The sequence below is a fragment of the Eurosta solidaginis genome, chromosome 4, assembly GCF_040869045.1.
Source record: "Eurosta solidaginis isolate ZX-2024a chromosome 4, ASM4086904v1, whole genome shotgun sequence".
NCBI lineage: Eukaryota > Metazoa > Arthropoda > Insecta > Diptera > Tephritidae > Eurosta > Eurosta solidaginis.
The window spans coordinates 3,590,278-3,607,621 of record NC_090322.1 but is presented as its reverse complement, the minus strand read 5'-3'; the positions used below and the strand labels follow the sequence as shown (position 1 = coordinate 3,607,621).

Sequence of the window (17,344 nt, the reverse complement as noted above, 5' to 3'; positions counted from 1 at the left end):
GCTTCTGCATTGTAACCGGCGACAAGGCAAAGCACCTTTTCCACATAGCGAAGCCTCCTCCTCATTGGCTGCGGTGGATAGGAATGCAGCAGCCTCATTATTTCACATAACGTACGTCGTCTTCTGCGTCACCATTGCCCCTACTTTCACTTCTGTGTGAGGTGTGGAACAGGTCAAACTTACGGAACAACTGTTTAGGCCTATAATGTCCATATCGTGCGATGATATCTTATAAGAGTTGCTACTTGCTCCCTATTTAGTACAAAATTGTTGAGGAGCTCGTTTGTTCGATTGATAGATGTCTTGTTTATAACCTGGTTTGGTCGCAAACGACTCATACGTGTTTTTCTCGATCCCACAATCTATTTATGTTTTAAGTAAAACTCCGCGTCTAATTTTCCAAATTAATGGAAAAGGTTTTGTCTGCTGTTTACTATATCGATACAGAAATAAGTAGATCCTACAGGCTGCCAGATCACTGCAGTGTCTTTCAGGCGGAAATTGTAGCCGTGAAGAAAGTAGCAAAAATTCTGGAGGAAGCGTGCTTAGCTGCAGTCGCGTCAATATATATATTTATAGTCAGGCGGTGATGAAACAGTACTGCGTCGAGAAGTGTTCTAGAATACAACGAAGCATTGAAGAGACTTCACTCAGGCCGGACCATACATCTATACTGGGCTCCCGATCATAAAGGGATATAAGGTAACGAAAAGCCCGATGGGTTGGCAAAGGAGGCTGCAGAACTCGATTGGCCGACGGTAGACTTCCCAAACCGTTTATGAGAAATCAGAAAAGGGGACAGGAGTTGCATATGATACATCAAGCAGGAAAATCGTATACAGAAGCGCGGGCCTGCAGAAAGACTTAAGGCTATCGATGGGTATAGTAAATGGAAACTGCCTTCTGGCGTCACATGCTTTTAAGTTAGGCCTCGTCAGTAATAGCAGATGTAGGAAGTAAGATCTGCAGGAAGAAACGGTTGAGCATGTTCTGTGTTCGTGCCCTGCGCTCGGTAGGTCAAGATTCCAGCTACTAGGGGCGACAGAGTAACCAGTTGCTTGGTTCTAGAAGTCTTTCAGTATTTGCCAAAAGGACGGTGTTATTCTTTAACATATTGTAACGATTTTTTTTTTTTTTTGTAAACGAATAAATAACTCCAATATTCAGACTACTTTGCGGGTAGTACTTCACAAATTCAATTATACTTCAATAGTAGCGTGCTTAAATCAAACTGGCTAGTTATTCCTCAGCTTGCGCTGCTTTTATACTCTCTGTTGCCTCGTTCGCATATTTCTCCTAACGTCTAGAACAAACCTTCTGGAACAGTTGTATCTCATAGTTAGTTATTTAACTATATGCGTTTGTATGTGTGAGTAACAACTTCTGCTCCGACTACATATGTGTATGTGAGATAATCTCTTTACTTCGAGCTGCTAGTTATGTGTGTGGAATATTCTTCGTTGCCTTGTACATAAATGTGTCTTCTTGCTTTAATATGTACATGTACATAAGTGTGGCTACTTGCTTTTTTGTTGTTGTGATTATTTACAAACATCATGCTATATTCGCCACAATATGTACATAAGTCCTGGTACCTAATTGGGGTTTTTCCGTTTGGTCGTCAAACAAATTCTGGTCACACTATGTGCGCATTTAGTCTATGTGAGGTTTATATTGACCGTCCAGTTCAACCTAACCTAACTGCATCTACTTTGTTGCGAATCGATCCGCACCATGTGAAGCCTAGATCTTGGCACGCACATTCTAAGGTAAATTCATCACATATCTGAAAGTGGTGTCACAAGCAACTATCGATGAGACGTTATAAAGATTATTTCATCTACAGATATATAGCCTTATGTTCAAACTATTTCCCAACGAAACATTTGACGGTAGTGCCCGGGGAAATCGTTAATATATCGTTACGTTAGGAAGCTTATTATTTATTTCACGCTGACGAGTACGGGCTTTGACTTGACCTTGGCATAGATTTATTTAAAAATTTAAACCCTTAATCATTAGAACCAGGTTGAAGGTTGAGCGGACCGGTCCATGAGGACCTCACATAGACTGAATGAGTCCGTAGTCATTAGAACTAACTGGGAGAACAATGGGCAGCCTAATGTATGCGGTTGCGTGTAACACTTAAAAACTAAAAGTAGTTGCAATTAAGTACTTTAGGCTTTTATTATAAAATTGTCTCTTTTCTAAGCTCAGCAATAGAGAAAACCCAAAAATAAAAGCAAAAAAATCTAAGTACCCGTCATGCCTCTATTCCAGTCTGGTAACAATATGTTTTTTATTATCGTTAGTGAAATTACGTGCAACTTTTATTCAACCAGCAAAGGTTTCCGGACAGCATTGTTACCGTCGGAATTTGATTTTTATTTGGCAATTTATTACGACTTGAAATTGCAGACTCATTTTGTCAGCCAGAAAGTTTGCCGCATACAAAATAACCATGAACAGTTGGAATAGGTCGCGTTAGTGAAAGTGAGTTGGGCTTGCGTGGGCAGCCAGCTGTTGCCGCCGTAGGAAATAAAACACATAAAGGATTGCATTTCCCACATAATTAAAATTGCTTTGTTATTGCAGCACACCGCATGCAGCGGAAAATAATTTTTGTGCATTTAAATGCTTGTCGTTTGTTTTGTTTTAATGGCAGACAGTTAAAATTTGTGTAGCAGCACCATCAGTCAAGGTTTGTCATGGAATGTTTTTATTGTTGGGCAGTGGCTTTTGACCAAAACTGTGACCTCCTTTAACAAATTGACGGCTTTTTCATGATTTGCGTGTTTTTTGTCAACGATTTATTTACGCTTTTGTTTTCGCCAATGCTTAACTTTTAGGCGTTATGTATAGCGCGCCTTAAGGTTGGTCGAAGTGAAAAACAAAAAAGGTTCTCACCTAATAAATTTCCGATTAACCAACCGCCTATCCGATTTTAGTACCAAGGGAGTTCAAGTATTCATCAACCTGTCCCTACCTACGCACTCTTTGCTTCAATACACGACGAATAGGAATACTTTCCAAAGCGGAGCGTCTTCTTTCATTCACACAAAAAAGTAATGTTCAGTACTAAAACTTTTCGGAGTGATATGAAAACTAATTTTGGTGCGACTTTAAAATTTTACACCCAAATGAAAGCTTTGACACTATTTTGTAGTTAACGCTGTTGTTAGTTGTATTGAGTAATGACATATGTGAACAGCAAGCCGCCGTGCTGTAGTGGAAGCGTGATGCGCCTTTCACACCGAACGTCTGGGTTCAAGTCCCGGCTGAAGCAAAATATTTTTTTTTATTATTAGTTAAATTCAAATTTTTAGTTTTGTTTCATGGGAATAAAATTCACACTATTGTTTTTATATAGAACAACACCATAAAGTGCGGTTTTGAAGCCAAAATTTGTGTGTATTCTCAAAGCATGACCTAGCCTGCAAGGCTCATTTCTCTGTAACTTATGCAGCTCATCATTACACCTCTTTCGCTGCAAACCTCTGTCGTCGCGGACAGGACCTTTAATCTTCCGTAAAACTCCAAGGCCATGCCACTGTCTTTCGACACAGGTATGTTCAAGGCCTCGTGAAGCTTAATTTATTTTCGTGGAGAGAATATTTTATTTTTCAACTGCCTACTCAGTTCAAGGTAGCACTTGAAGGCAATAATTATTCTCCCTTTGATATCTAGGCTGACATTGAATGCGGCGATTCTTTCTCTGATTACAGCAAGTGCTTCGTCTTGTTTTTGTTCACCACAAGAACCACATTTTTTGTCTCTTTATCCAATACAAATAACACAGAACTTGTAGCGAATTGGTTAAGGCCAATGTTATCAATATTATAATAGATCACGAGGGACAACCCCGTGATTTAGATCTGGTGCTAGAATTATCTTCCCTACCATAAAGTTAAAGAAATCGCACGACAGAGAGTCGGCTGGTGTGGTTTTCCAATAATTCTGGAGCTGGTGGTGTTGCTCAACGTCATCTGACAAAGCCTTATAAGCTTTGTAGAAACTTGAGTTCAGACATACCAGCATACAGAGAACTAATTTTCGCGCTGCCAAATGCTGGTTTAAAATTATACAATTATACATTCTGAATCTCGTATAATGAACCTTCTCCAAAATTTAGCATATCGTGAATATCTGGTCAATAGTACCTTTCCAGGTTTAAATTCGCACAAATAAGGTCCATTCATTCAGGCTAATTCCGCTGCAATTAGCGGGGTTTGAGCAATCGTCCTTCTTGGGGACTAGGCAGAACGCACTTAAATTTCAGACTGTAGACATAGGACCATATTTTGTAGTCGATGCTGCTTACCAACTCATCGCTTTCGTGTTTGAAAGTTGTATACAAACATCATTTTGATAAATTTTCGTTTAAATTTAATTAGAAAAAAATTTAAGCTTAGTCAGAGGTAATTTTGCACTTTTCTGAAGGAAGTTTATACGCTGAGCTTGAATCAATTTCACATGAAAAATTGATTTGACGATAAAAAATCCAAATTTTATAAAATGCGCTCTACGAAGTAGACAGTACTTCGCACTGTTATATTCGGCTTAAACCTATAAGTTAAAGTTTATAAATTTCATGCATGATATGAATGATTTGAGTTTGACTGCACTACAAGAAACCGGAAATCTAACAGCTTTGACCACCGGTTGAACTTAAACTCGAAAAACGGAATCGCTAAATTTCATACGCTACGTCGACCCACCCTAATGTGCTTACATTCTACTAAATGTGGCATGTGCTGCTGCATATACGCAATTCATTGTGGGACTATACGACTACAAGTATTTTGGGCGCGCATGTTTTGTATTAAAATTGCATAAATAGATAGTCCTGCGAATACAATTGGTAAATAGACTACAAAGTAGCATAAGAAAACATGCGTGCAATAGCCCACTTTAATTGACGCAATTGTTATGGTATTTAAAATGTTTTTTTTTTTTTTCAAGCAAATATTTGTACATAATTCAACCATGCGTATAAACGTTAATTGTGGTCTACGTAAAATCGTACTGTCGGGAATTACTCAGAAAGAAAAAATAAACATTTCCACCTAAATAATTGCTATGCAAGTAAAATTTACCAAAAAAGTACTGTTCGAGCAAGTGGGCTTTTCCACTTGCTATATGTATGTATGTATTTATTTGAAAATTTGTTCCTAGCACAACAATTTTGACAAATTATTTAACAGTGCTAGTCATGAATAGCATGAGCTATAAAAATTGAACATTTATAATAATAAATTAGATTAATCAAATTAAATTAAATATAGCGGACAATAGTGAAATATTTATGTATGTAAATGTAAATCTTAAAACTAAAGAAAAGTAGTTAATAAATATTAAAAGACAACAGTAGTGATGATAACCTTTGGCTGGTTATAGATTAAATAGTATTTAACAAATAAAGAAAGAAGACACAAAGAAAGGAAAAGGACTTAGAAATGAACATTTTAACAACAACAATTTGAGATCCAGTTTAAGAGTCGTTAAAAAATGATGTTAGCTCTTTTCTGAAGTGCAGAGCATTACTTAAGAGTCGAAGACTAGTAGGTAGCGAGTTCCAAAGACGTATTACAGTAACAAAGAATTGGCGCTCAGAGGTTAGCGAGCGGTAACTGATGTGCTTAAGAAGAAGCACCGATCTTGATGATTGCAGAAAAATAAGCTTACGATATAGATAGTCAGGTTCCTTCGTGTGTATCAATTTATGGAGGAAGGACAGTGTTTTGACTTTTAAAAGATTTTCGAAAGAAATGTTTAGCAACCTTTCAGCATGTTGAGATACGTGGTCAAATCTTTTCAACCCATAAACATATCTAGCAATGTTGTTGTAAACAACATTTAGTTTGTTCTTGCACAGATAGTCACAGTTTGAGTAAATCACACAACCATGGAGTAGCGTAGGTATTAAGTACGCTTTAGCCAGAAGTAGTCTTATGTGCAAAGGCGTGAAATACTGTGTTAACCATAGTTTACGAAGCATTCCATACACTTTCCCAACCGTTCTAAAAATATGGTCTTTCCATGTCAATGTTTTGTTAAAAATTACACCAAAGTTTTTCGCCGTATCTACGTATTCTATAACGGAATTGTCGAACACTACATTCTCTAAATCATTAGTGGGAAAAGACCTTCTATGAATAATAATACATTTTGACTTATTCGGGTTTATACATAAGCCATTCATAGCAGCCCATGAAAATATTTGATTCAAATCGTGGTTTAAGTTACTTATGCACAAGCTAGTTTGATCACGAGGACAACACGTAAATAACTGCACATCATCAGCGTAGATATGAACATTAAAATACTTAAGGACATCGGGTAAGTCATTGATGTACAGAACAAATAACAAAGGACCCAGGATAGAGCCTTGAGGGACGCCTCTTAAGACATGAAGGAAGTCAGACTTTTCACCATCTCTACATACTGCTTGAGTCCTATCGCCAAGATATGATCTTATAAGGGCAACTGCATGACCAGAGAAGTTAAATAGGTTTTCCAGCTTCCTACAGAGCAGAGTGTGGTCTACAGAATCGAAAGCTTTGGAGTGGTCAAGAAGTGTTAAGAAGGCAATGTAACTTTCATCCACTCGCTCACGAATTTCTTCTGTCACAGATAATAGTGCCGTTGTACAGCTCCGCTTTGACCTGAAACCGGACTGACTATCTGACAGAAGCTTGTATTCATGTACATATGATACGATTTGCCCATGTAGAATACGTTCAACGACCTTAGAGAGGAAAGGGAGTATGGCTATTGGTCGATACTCATTATTTTGTTTACGGATTGGAATAACTTTTGCAGCTTTCCAGTATATTGGGAAGACACCGGTCGTCAAAATTTAGTTGACCAAGTAAGTAATGTGGGGAAGGATTTTGGGAAGAATGACTTTTAAAAACTTTGAACATATACCATCAAGCCCCATTGCGTTAGACTTCACAGAAAGTATGGCTTGGACAACATCACAATTATCGACACAAACAAACTCGAAAGGGCTAGTGTCAACATTAACACGCACGGAGTAGTTATCAATACACACATTGTCGGCTGAGTTTGGTAGTCTTACAAAAGTATTATTTATTTCGTTGATGTCGACATCAGGGGGATGAAACAGGTCACTTTTGGGCTTACCAATTCCTATTTGTTTGATTTTGTTCCACTTTTCTTTTGTATTCAAAGCAGAACTAAACTCATACTTGAAATATTTTGCCTTGGCCAGCCTTATGGCTTTGTTTGCAATAAGCCGAGCTGTTTTAAAGCAGCTATGCGCTTCGACTGTTTTGTACCTTTTCCACCGTGAGTAGGCTTGGTTACGAAGGTGGATAAGGTGTTTTAATGTAGCATTGAACCAAGGGCTATTCTTGTATTTAGGTGTTTTTATTTTTAGTGGAACGTGATCATCGAATAACTTATTTATATTATCCTGCAGAAACTTTGTCTGGTCATCAACCGATGTTAACGTACGAATCAAGCTCCATTCAACCGACTCAACGGACTCAGCAAGGGAATAATAATCTATACTTCTGTAATCGCGATACGCGAACGAACTTGGCCTACATGATGTTTGGAAGTTGTAGTTTAGGAATATCAGGTCGTGTTTTGAGAAGCAGGAGGCGGATAGTTGCGTGTAGTGAATCATTTTATGAAGATCATTGACAAAAAATAAAACGAAAAATTAATACCTTTGTAGGCACTTTAAATTTTAATTCAATTTAAGAAGTTACAACAATTACTATACAACTAATTTGATGCGCTATTAATTCGCGGGTCAATAATAAAAGCGGACTGTATCCAACGATGATCCAAAAACTTCTCCTTCACTCAACTCCAACAGCAATATCCAAGCATTAAAAACGTATTCAATATTCCAGTATAGCGGTGCAAGCGAAGAGCGGTAAATTGTTTTTCTAATTACCTTATGCGACTACCGGTGGGTGGTGACTTAGTGAGGTGACGTGATGCTAGAGTGTATTGTTGTTGGTTGCGGTACCGACTTCGATGCAGCTGCAGTTTGCTCTCCTACCTATGTAGTTATGACAACGAAAAGAACGAAAGTATGTAAGATGTATAAATATGTACATATGAATGTGAAGTTGGTGACGATGATTTTGCTGGTATGTAATGTATACCAATACAGTGGGCATGAAACGAAAAGTACGATGAGGAAATTGTTTGAACTGATGTGCTTCAACATCCTCCCCCTTGAAAACTGTGTTTTCAATCAAACAATAATGATGACTTAATAAAGTTGATGGTTCGGCGATGAGTGTTTGGTAACTAATTAGTCGCAAGTCGAAGATTCTATTGGTAATTTGCACACCTTTGTTATTGCTCGTTTGACTATCCCATCAGCAGTCTTTATCATGACAACACGTACTAAACCATCAGAACCAGCCATGGTTTCAACGATTCTGCCAAGAGGCCATTTGAGAGGTGGTGTATTCTCATCCTTAACAAGCACCATGTCATTTTCCTTTAGGTTTTCTCGAATAGTTTGCCATTTATACCGGTGTTGAAGCTCCTTTAAATATTCTGAGTGCCATCGCTTCCAAAATTGCTGCTGAATGGCTTGAATGATTTGGAATCTTTTTAGAGTACCCATATTCACGTCAGACAATGATGGCTCTGGAATAGTATACAGAGTGCGTTCGGTCAAAAAATGTGCCGGCGTGATAGCTCTGAGATCGTCAGCATTATTTGATATCGGTGTAAGCGGGCGACTGTTTATCATGGCTTCTACTTGGCAGCATACTGTATTTAGTTCGTCGAATTTCAGCATGTGAGATCCAATCGCGCGACGTAAATAATATTTGGCTAGCTTTACTGCACTTTCCCAAATTCCACCGAAATGCGGTGACCTTGGGGGAATGAATTTCCAATTTATGCCTTCTTCAGCCATGAAGGTTTGTACCGAAGCAATGTGTTGCTGCGAGGCGAAGAGGGTCAAGAGTTCTCTCAGCTCTCGATTGGCACCAACAAAATTGGTTGCATTGTCAGAAAAAATGTATTGCACTTGCCTCGCCGAGCGATAAATCTCTTAAGTGCAGAGATAAATGCCATTGTACTTAAATCTGGAACTAATTCCAAATGCACTGCCTTAGTCGTAAAGCAGATAAATACAGCCAAGTAGACTTTGATAGAGCCCCTACCCCTTAACTGTGGAGTTATTGAAAAGGGTCCGCAATAGTCGACCCCAGTTGTTGCGAAAGGGAATGTGGGCTCAATTCGTTCTTGTGGTAGTGACCCCATTATTTGATTATGCAGTTGAGGCTTACTGCGATAGCATAGTATACAATTATGCACAACTTGTCTTATAGTACATCTAGCGTTAATAACCCAAAATTTATCACGCAAAATACTTAGCAGGGTTTGACAACCAACGTGCATATGACGACGATGAAGATAATCGATGAGAGTGTATACAAAGGGGTGTGTTCTTGGGAGCAGAATTGGATGCTTAGCATCGAAAGGTAGCGAAGAATTCTTTATTCTTCCACCAACACGAATCAACGAGTTATGAATAAATGGCGATAGCTGATTGAAGTTGCACTGTCGACTTACTTTATCTTCCTGTAATTGTTGTATTCAGCTGCAAACGCTTGCCTTTGTATGTAGCCACAAATGAGAAATAAGGCAGAATCTAATTCTTCTGCGACGATTGAGCCTGAGTACGTAGTTGGTGAGCGACGAGAGCGTGATATGAAGCGATGAACATAAACGAAAATACGAAGTAGTTTAGTATAGTTATTGGCATATTTATGCCTTGCAATTAGGTCGTCTGACTCCGCTGCTAGCAGAGCATGATGTTGTTTACGTTGCTCGGGAAGGGTTTCAATGTTATTAACTGGATTTTTGGGCCAGGTTGATTGTTCTTGTTGCAGAAAATATGGTCCGTGGAACCATAGGGAATTATCGATGAGGCCCTGTACATTTGCTCCACGTGAAACAAAATCAGCTGGATTTTCCTTCGTAGATACGTGATGCCAACTGTAGTTTGCTGTTATCTGTTGGATCTTTGTCACCCTATTGGCAACGAATGTTGTCCATCGCATGGGCTCACCCTGTATCCATGATAATACAATGGTCGAATCTGACCAACAATGTATGTTGCTAGCTTCTGTCCTAAATATTGTTACTACTGATTGTAACAATTCTGTTAAGAGAACAGCCGCGCATAGTTCCAATTTAGGAAGAGTCATCTCTTTGGTTGGTGCCACTCTTGATTTGGCGCATATAAGATGTGTATACATTGTTCCCTCGTACCGCGAAACTGCGTAAATGCACGCGCCGTATGCCTTTGTACTTGCATCTGAAAAAGCGTGTAGTTGCGCTTCAAAATCAAAATGTACTAACCTTGGAATTTTTAAATTGCTAATCGATGTAATTTGGTGGCATATGTCCGTCCACTGTGTGTAGATTTGCATTGGCACGCTTTCGTCCCACGATAATTTGAGCTTCCAGAGCTGCTGCATCAATAGTTTGCAGGTAACGACGATGGGGTTTAACAACCCAAGCGGATCGAAGATGCTCGCAATTCTCGACAGAATAGTGCGTTTGCTGATTTTTGACGATGGTGGGTCCAAAGACGAGTACGAAAACAGAAAATTGTCATCCTGGGGTGACCACTTCAGACCTAGCGCCTTGATATATGAAACGCCGCCAATATTTACATTTACTTCCCTATCGGCGTCTGGTATGTCAGCTATAATGTTGTGGTTATTCGACGCGAACTTTCGAAGAGGAAATCCTCCTCCAGCTAATAAATCGATTACTTCATTCTTAATGGCCACCACTTCCTCGATAGTTGCAGCGCCAGTCATTAAGTTGTCAACATAAAAATCACGGAGAGTGACAGCAACCCCAATCGAGTGTGTCGAAACATTGTCGTAAGCTAACTGCCGAAGACATCTCACTGCCAAAAAAGGGGCACAACTGGTTCCATATGTGACGGTCTGCAACTGATAAGTGCAGAGTTCTTGACCTGGTGCGTTTCTCCATAAAATGCATTGAAACTTCGCATCTCTCTCATCTACCATGATTTGCCGATACATTTTTGTTATATCGGCCATTAATACGAACCGATACGTGCGAAAGCGGAGAAGAATGGTGAATATGTCGTTTTGCAACGTAGGACCACTTCGAAGAACATCGTTTAATGCAACTCCATTTGATGTGCGACAGGACGCATCGAACACCACTGGCAGCCTTGTCGATGAACTGTCCAATTTGACCACACAGTGGTGGGGAATGTACGTTCTGGCCTTCGATGACAATTCATTTGGTTGTAATAAAACCATATGTTTTAAGTCGATGTATTCCTGTATAAAGTTTTTATATTCGTCTTTAATCGCACTGTCGGTAAGTATTCTCTTCTCCACCGACCAGAATCTACGACGAGCGATTTCGTATGACTGGCCAAGCTTGCTTGGACTTGTCGAGAAGGGCAACCGAACAATGAATTTGTGTGTTATAGGGCAACGAGTTGTTGTTTTTTGGAAATATACCTCACACTCCTCCTCTTCCAACGTACGCTCGGCCTTTCGGGAATGATAGCTCTCTTCTAATTTCCAGAACTTCTCTAGAAGAGTGTCTATTGACGGTTGCGCTGTTGTGGTATGTGTGCTGGAGGGGATGACGGGTGGTGACGAAGTAAGCAAGGTCGATGATGAAACTAATGGTCGTGACCTTATAGCACCAGCTACAATCCAGCCTAGCTGCGTCTTATGTAGTGCTGGCAGATTTTTGTCCAATTTTATCTGACCCACCGATAGAATGTCGAAAAAGAGCCCAGCCCCGATGAGTAAGTCAATAGGACCAGGACAGTTGAAGGTGCGGTCAGCTAATTTGATATTTTTTGGCATTCCCCAATGGGTTACATCAATACAATTTTGGGGTTGATGTGTCGAAATCGATGGAAGTATAACTGTTTCCATTACCGAGGAAAATACATTGTGAAGCGATTGGATACTAATACAAGCGCCTTGGTATGACTTGGTTCTTAATGCTCCAATACCGGTTATTTCGAGGTCAATTTTGGTCCGTTTTAGATGAAGCAATTGAGCCGCATGCTCCGTCATAAAGTTCAACTGGGAGGCCGAATCAAGCAGCGCTCTTACTATTAGCCTTGTACCATGGTTAGTATAAATTTGCACTAACGCAGTTGCCAGAATTACCTCACTCGTACCTGTACTGACCTTCAATGCAGCTGATGGCGCCGAATGCGTTGTCTCCGAACATTGCGGCTGTTGTCGATGAAGAAGCGTGTGGTGGCTTACCTTACAATGTTGACAACGATTGGCAGAAGGACACTTACTAGACGTATGACCTGTTCCAAGGCAATTTAGGCATAGTTGATTTTTCTTTGCAATACTATAACGCTGCATTGGGTCCATTGCGTTGAATTTTTCACATTTAAATGGCGAATGTGTAACAGCCTCGTTACATAATAAACATTTGTTGGTTACTGACGACACCAATGATGTACTTGACTTCACCAACGCCGATGATTTGGTAGCTGACGAAGCCTTAGATGTGGATTTTCTGTTGACTTCAATGATATTGACCGTGTGGCAGCGGCGCTCGATAAATGTAGCTAGATCATCCCATGTTGGTAACTGAAGGGAAGATGATGAAGAATTATCCCACTTAGTAGTCACATACTCTTCCCATTTGACTTGAATTTCTGGATCTAATTTAGAGACGATGAAGTGCAACAAAATTCCATCCGTGATTTGTGTGCGTGAAGCAAGATATTGTAATGCGCGAAGATGGGAATTTATGGAATCGATGAATTCTCTTAGCGAAGACGCACTCGACGTCTTAAGGAATTTGCTATCAAACATTGCCTGTACATGTGACTGAAAAATATACCTTTTGTTGTCATATCTTTTCATGAGCAAGTCAATGGCACGATTATAATTGTCAGTGGTGACCTCTAAAGATTGAATGAGCCTGAAGGCGCCGTGGGTTAAACATGACCGTAGGTACTGAAACTTCTCAATTTCATTCAGTCCTACATTATTATGAACGAGAGCGGTGAACATGTTATGAAAGTCTAGCCATTCGGTATGGTTTCCACTGAATTTCGTCAGTTGGAGTTTCGGTAAACTATGGCGATGCGAAAACGATGGTTGAATAGCAGGCATCGTGGTGCTGCTCAATGCCTCTACCTTGTTAATTTCAGCTATGCGCTCAACAATAGCGCTCCTGATATCGCAGTAGGTATCCTCAAATAAGGAGCGATGATTTTGGTCGATTTGCGACTCATCTAAGGATTCTAAATCCGACTGCACCTTTTCGAAGACAGCGAAGTGGTGCTCAATCAGCGCTAGTTTGGTCTCAAGGTGATACGATGACATGGTAGAGAACTGCTGGATATCTTGATGGAGCTCTGCTACTCTGCTAAGTAACTTGTCTCGTTGAAGCAATTTTGTTGTAATGTTGCCGGCTGTATTTGGGGGTGTTCCAGTCTCCCCTTCCATACTGTTCGATGATACGTGTGACGAATAAAACTCAATTTCGCGATCGAAAATTTGGCTTTGGTTATAACGCGAACGCGGAGCCGAAATCCGGCTCGAAGGACCTTTGTTCGAGCAAGTGGGCTTTTCCACTTGCTATACGTGCAAATAAAACGAAAAATTAATACCTTTGTAGGCACTTTAAATTTTAATTCAATTTAAGAAGTTACAACAATTACTATACAACTAATTTGATGCGCTATTAATTCGCGGGTCAATAATAAAAGCGGACTGTATCCAACGATGATCCAAAAACTTCTCCTTCACTCAACTCCAACAGCAATATCCAAGCATTAAAAACGTATTCAATATTCCAGTATAGCGGTGCAAGCGAAGAGCGGTAAATTGTTTTTCTAATTACCTTATGCGACTACCGGTGGGTGGTGACTTAGTGAGGTGACGTGATGCTAGAGTGTATTGTTGTTGGTTGCGGTACCGACTTCGATGCAGCTGCAGTTTGCTCTCCTACCTATGTAGTTATGACAACGAAAAGAACGAAAGTATGTAAGATGTATAAATATGTACATATGAATGTGAAGTTGGTGACGATGATTTTGCTGGTATGTAATGTATACCAATACAGTGGGCATGAAACGAAAAGTACGATGAGGAAATTGTTTGAACTGATGTGCTTCAACAAGTACGTTGTTATTATTGAAACTTTTAAGGTTTTTTTTTTCCTATGAAATAACAAAAATAAATGAATACGTGGCGCAATATAGTACCTCCTAGAAGATTTAGCCCGAGTTTCTCTTTCAATTTGTAGAAAAAATTAAAAAGCGGCATCTGAAAGGTAGATGAATTTTCGCCGAGTAGCTTTTAATGGCAGAATAACACTCTAAGTATTTGCCAAACCAGAGCTTTTTCTAAACAATTTTAATGTTGCTTTTCCCTGCTCTTGAACCCGGGACCTTCAGTACGGTAAAGGAGCACGCTTTCTCCGTACAACAATGCAAAAGGTTGCGCCTAAAATCATGTACTTTAGAAAACCTTGGTCAGTGGCGTATTGTAATACTAAAAGAGTAAATCTTGGTTACTCGTTTGATGTCCAAACGATAATTGCATTTATTGCGAAATTACCTTAATATTTATACAAAATTATTCTAATTAATTCTTATGAGCTACCTACATACATATTTACATTATTACATACTTACATACTAAATGTACAAAATATGAACTGCATAGATACATATATGCAGCTCGGTGGGAAACGCAAGCTCAGCGCAAATAACATTAGTTGTGGGAAATGCTTAGTAAGCAAATACAGAATAGAGTAAGTTAAGTGTGAATGCGTCGTGGGAATAAATTGTGTGCAGGCAAAGGCTGGTGGTGAGCAAATCGTCAGCTTTAACTTGTAACAGAATACGTCTCGAGTTTCGAGGCAGTAGACTGTCGTGACGCGTGTTGGAATATATGTATATACAATTGACTGAATATGTATGTAAAAGTCAATGCATGAATATGTATGTAAAAGTCAAAGACATACGAAAACAAGTAAGGAAGGTTAAGTTCGGGTGTAACCGAACATTACATACTCAGTTGAGAGCTATGGTGACAACATAAGGGAAAATAACCATGTAGGAAAATGAATCGAGGGTAATCCTGGAATGTGTTTGTATGACATGTGAAATGAAAGGTATTAAAGAGTACTTTATGAGGGAGTGGGCCATAGTTCTATATGTGAACGCCATTTAGGGATATCGCCATAAAGGTGGATCAGGCTTGACTCTAGAATTTGTTTGTATGATATGGGTATCAAATGAAAGGTGTTATTGAGTGGACGCCGTTTCGAGATATCGCCATAAAGGTGGACCAGGGGTGACTCTAGAATGTGTTTGAACGATATGGGTATCAAACTGAAGGTATTAATGAGGGTTTTAAAAGGGAGTGGTGGTAGTTGTATAGGTGGTCGCCTTTTCGAGATATCGGCATAAAGGTGGACCAGGGATGACTCTAGAATGCGTTTTTACAATACTCAAACGGAAGGTGTTAATAAGTATTTTAAAAGGGCGTGGGGCTTAGTTCTATAGGTGAACGCCTTTTCGAGATATCGCCATAGAGGTGGACCAGGGGTGACTCTAGAATTTGTTTCTACGATATGGGTATCAAATGAAAGGTGTTAATGAGTATTTTAAAAGGGAGTGATCCTTAGTTCCATAGGTGGACGCCGTTTCGAGATATCGCCATAACGGTGGACCAGGGGTGACCCTAGAATTTGTTTGTACGATATGGGTATCAAATGAAAGGGGTTAAAGAGTATTTTAAAAGGGAGTGGGCCTTAGTTCTATAGGTGGACGCCTTTTCGAGATATCGCCATAAAGGTGGACCAGGGGTGACTCTAGAATGCGTTTGTACAATATGGGTATCAAACGAAAGGTGTTAATGAGTATTTCAAAAGGGCGTGGGGCCTAGTTCTATAGGTGGACGCCTTTTCGGATATCGCGATAAAGGTGGACCAGGGGTGACTCTAGAATGTATTTGTACGATGTGCTTATCAAATGAAAGGTGTTAATGAGTATTTTTAAAAGGGAGTGGGCCTTAGTTCTATAGGTGGTCGCCTTTTCGAGATATCGCCATAAAGGTGGACCAGGGGTGACTCCAGAATATGTTTGTACGATATGCTTATCAAATGAAAGGTGTTAATGAGTATTTTAAAAGAGCGTGGGGCCTAGTTCTATAGGTGGACGCCTTTTTGATATATCGCCATAATGGTGGACCAAGGGTGACTCTAGAATGTGTTTGTACGATATGGGTATCAAATTAAAGGTATTAATGAGGCTTTTAAAAGGGAGTGGTGGTAGTTGTGTATGTGAAGGCGTTTTCGAGATATCGACCAAAATGTGGACCAGGGTGACCCAGAACATCATCTGTTGGGTACCGCTAATTTATTTATATATGTAATACCACGAACAGTTATCCTTCCAAGATTCAAGGGCTTTTGATTTCGCCCTGCAAAACTTTTTCATTTTCTTCTACTTAATATGGTGGGTGTCACACCCATTTTACAAACTTTTTTTCTAAAGTTATATTTTGCGTCAATAAACCAATTCAAATACCATGTTTCATCCCTTTTTTCGTATTTGGTATAGAATTATGGCATTTTATTCGTTTTTGGTAATTTTCGATATCGAAAAAATGGGCGTGGTCATAGTCGGATTGCGGCCATTTTTAATACCAATACAAAGTGAGTTCTGATAAGTACGTGAACTGAGTTTAGTAAAGATATATCGATTGTTGCTCAAGTTATCGTGTTAACGGCCGGGCGGAAGGACAGACGGTTGACTGTGTATAAATACTGGGCGAGGCTTCAACCGATTTCGCCCTGTTTCACAGAAATCAGTTATTGTCCCAGAATCTAGGCCCCTACCAAATTTCACAAGGATTGGTAAATTTTTGTTCGACTTATGGCATTAAAAGTATCCTAGACAAGTTAAATGAAAAAGGGCGGAGCGACGCCCATTTTGAAATTTTCTTTTATTTTTGCATTTTGTTGCACCGGAGTTTGCACTGGAGTTGAATGTTGACATTATTTACTTATATACTGTAAAGATATTAAATTTTTTGTTAAAATTTGACTAAAAAAAATTTTTTTTTTAAAAGTGGGCGTGGTTGTTCTCCGATTTTGCTAATTTTTATTAAGCATACATATAGTAATAGGAGTAACGTTCCTGCCAAATTTCATCATGTTATCTTCAACGACTGGCAAATTACAGCTTGCAAAAGTTTTAAATTACCTTCTTTTAAAAGTGGGCGGTGCCACGCCCATTGTCCAAAATTTTACTAATTTTCTATTCTGCGTCATCAGT

The 17,344-nt window shown here is 39.4% G+C and overlaps 1 protein-coding gene across 4 annotated transcripts in view; it reads left to right on the top strand.

Annotated features, from left to right (window-relative positions):
• Ctr1A (Copper transporter 1A) overlaps nucleotides 1–17,344 on the top strand; it is a 126,391-nt gene that overhangs the window by 88,026 nt on the left and 21,021 nt on the right. Inside the window, exon 1 of one of the 4 annotated variants that reach the window (XM_067779632.1) lies at nucleotides 13,044–13,053. The exons of the other annotated variants lie outside the window; for them this stretch is intronic. The gene's annotated coding sequence lies outside the window, so the exon portion shown is untranslated. Of the gene's footprint in view, nucleotides 1–13,043; nucleotides 13,054–17,344 lie in introns of those variants that run through there. 4 annotated transcript variants of the gene reach the window in all.